The sequence below is a fragment of the Gavialis gangeticus genome, unplaced genomic scaffold (genome assembly GCF_001723915.1).
Source record: "Gavialis gangeticus isolate Ggan-Ray unplaced genomic scaffold, GavGan_comp1, whole genome shotgun sequence".
Classification (NCBI taxonomy): domain Eukaryota; kingdom Metazoa; phylum Chordata; order Crocodylia; family Gavialidae; genus Gavialis; species Gavialis gangeticus.
Window position 1 is genome coordinate 176,558,999 of NW_017729022.1, and position 3,070 is coordinate 176,562,068.

Consider the following 3,070-nt stretch of genomic DNA (forward strand, 5'->3'; position numbering starts at 1 on the left):
CCCCAGCTCAGCAATCAGCTTCAGGGGAACCCCAGGTGCCCCCTCAGATCCAAGAGGCAACAATCGCTGAGCTGGGGTGTGGGGGGGCCCAGTACGCTCCCCAGCAGACCCAGAAGTGGACTGGAAGTGCTTCTGCTCCACTTCCAGGTCTGGTGCTGAGTGGCTGGGAAGCACCCCATGCTCCTGTGGGATGCTCCATCAGCCCCACCACTGCAGCATTCATGAGCCACCTGGTACCTTAAGGTATGTAGAAAAAACATATAAAGCTGCGTCTATATCCAAATCACCAAATCTTTTTGAATTTCTCCAAATCGATTTGGAGGGTTCTGATTCAATTCAGAGAGATTAAAGGGTCTCCTGATTCGATTTAGATTCAGAGATTCAGCTGCCTAATCAGGCCAAATCTCTGCCAAATCAAATCAGTGACCAAAGCTTTGTACAGGCCTACTAGATACCTGTCCTGAGGGACCAAATGAAATGAGGGGCTGGCATGAGATTATATTTATCAGGGCCAGGAAACAGGAACTAGTTATCTATGAGGAAAGAGGATTAGAGGCACACCTGGCAGGGTCTCTGAGATCAGCTGAGAAGACCTGGAAAGAATAATAGGACTGGGAGCCAGTGGGGTTGAAGGGAGGAAAGAGAGAAATGAAGGAAGGAGAAAGATAGAGGGAGTATTAGTAGGATAAGGAACCACCAGCAGGGAAGTGATGTTGGAGAGGAGAAGCTTGGGAGGAATGGTCAGATGTGTGGTCCAACAAGTGATCACTAAAACACATTCTCCTACAGAGCCTGGGACCCAAGACCCAAGTCCTACCTTTCCTTTCCTGTACACCTTTCTGTATAGCAAGTGTCCCATCTCCCTCTAGTGTTGAACAATATGAAGAACAACAACCTACTACTGCTATCACCTACTTTCTCACTCAGAAGCAGAGGTCTATGTGCTAGATCTAAAGGTTCCAACAATCACCAAGATTTTAACATTTCCCTGTTTCATAACGCCTCTTGAAAAACCCCCAAAACCAAAAAACAACCCCTCTCCCCCCAAGATGTGCACATGCAAAAAGTCATCAGCTGCCTAATGCAACACTACTGTGCCTTTGTGATTAGCCCTGCTCATGACTCAACTGAAACAATGCAATACAGTATAATATTGCATAACTGCAATACCCAGTAATGTTCCATTTGATTAGCATGGATGCAAGCAAGGGGATGGCAAATTGTTGAACCAAACCATGTTTAGGGGTCTCTATAAAAAACTTCTTGTCCACCTCTGAACAGCTACACTTAGCATTGGTACAGCATTTGTGATCTCAAGATCTCTGTCAATTTTGTCATTTGATAGCAGATAGTTCAGGCACAAATAGCTTTGAGGAAAATATTTCTTTCTTGGCACCTGAAACCCATGAGGTGGCAGATGTCCAAAATATGCAGAGGTGCCTTCCCCAAAACCTTCTTTCTCCTGGAAACATTTTTAAAAGGTAATGCTAGCTGGTGATTATGGGAGGGGTCAAGTATGAATCAGTGAAGCATGAGCGGGAAAGTCTTTGTGGTGAGAAAACTACCTGTTCCATCTTCCTCCATCACCATGAAGAACTAGAGCATTTTACTTCAAAGGGTACAATGAGCAAATCCTCTATTTATCCCTCTGTAGCAGGTTTGGGATTGCTCAGCTCAAATAGTCTTCGTTTACAGTTTTTATTTCCCTGGGGCACACTCCCACCCCACAGAAATCAATGTAAACAGTCAACAAAACAAACACACAAATAGTATAAGGTCTTTTCCCAGACCTGAAGAAAGCACCAGGTAAAGTGTTGCAGCCGTTAGTCTGCACTCTTCCCTCTCTCTTTCTGGTTCCCTCCGGCAAACTCATGGTGTCTGTTTTCCTAGACCCTAAGAGAGAGGAACCTCTGGCACAGTGCTCAAGGTTCACCCAGGAACCTAATCACCTCTTCTCTCCCTCACTTACATGCACTCTCTGGTGCAATGAGAACACTCAAACTTGTGCTTGCGCTTCCACCTTCAACCCCACAGTCCTCCTGTCTTTTCCTGGGAGCTTTTTAACTCCCACAGGGACAACAAATTATCATCATCGGCTGGCCCAACCCATTGAGGCAGGCTTGTAATAATCCCCTGCCTGCTTCCAGCTGGGCTGTAGTCTCCGAAGCATACAACCTGCTACATCCTCCCTCCTTTATTCCAGCTCTCCCCATGGGAGTGTCTTTTCTCCCATACACACTCCTGACTTAAACCTAATTTATCCCCATTCCCCCAGTAAAGTGCTGGCAGAGAGAGCTTCACAGGTCTTGGGCTGGGGAAGCCATTCATGGAACATTTACCCTGCACAACCTAAAAACAATAAAGACACTATTTCTATTAACCAACATCTATCCTGGAGCACTAATGAAACATACACTTACTGATCCAAACACACCCCTGCCCACCCAGTTCTTCTTCAGTCAACAGTACCATTGTCACTTATTCCCCTTCCAGTTCAGAAGTGGCCCCACCCCCATCCCATCAGCAATCTCCACTGCAAAGAAGCTTCTTATCTCAGTGAGAGATAAGAAAAGGCTAGATCAGCCTGTCATGTAAAATATATAAGTTGAAGGGCAAAGACTAAATATTTTTAAACAAAGTGGGTACCTTTGCAACAACAAAAAATCGATATGTGGTCCTCACTATTAGTAAAGGTGACATAGGGTGTCATAAGAACAAGCTAAACGATTTTGGAAAGGGAAGGCTTAGAGATGTATTTTGACTGGGTAATTTTGTTGAGATGGGTTAGCCACCATTTTTTGACATTCCTTTTCTTTGTTGCTTCAGAGGGTCAGGAGGCAGAGAACAGTTGACAACTTAAGTAAAGCTCTTTATGGGTCTTTATGGTATTATCTAAAGACTCTAGATAATACCATCACAGTGCCGGGCCTTTATTTCTCTGCACAGGCTAGGCAATCTCTCATCCAGAGACAAATTTATGTCATCACTAACACAGCTATGCAGCATGTAGCACCAGCTGTCAACACAGGGACAACTAGTGTATTGGACAAAATGTTGGATGTGATTCTGA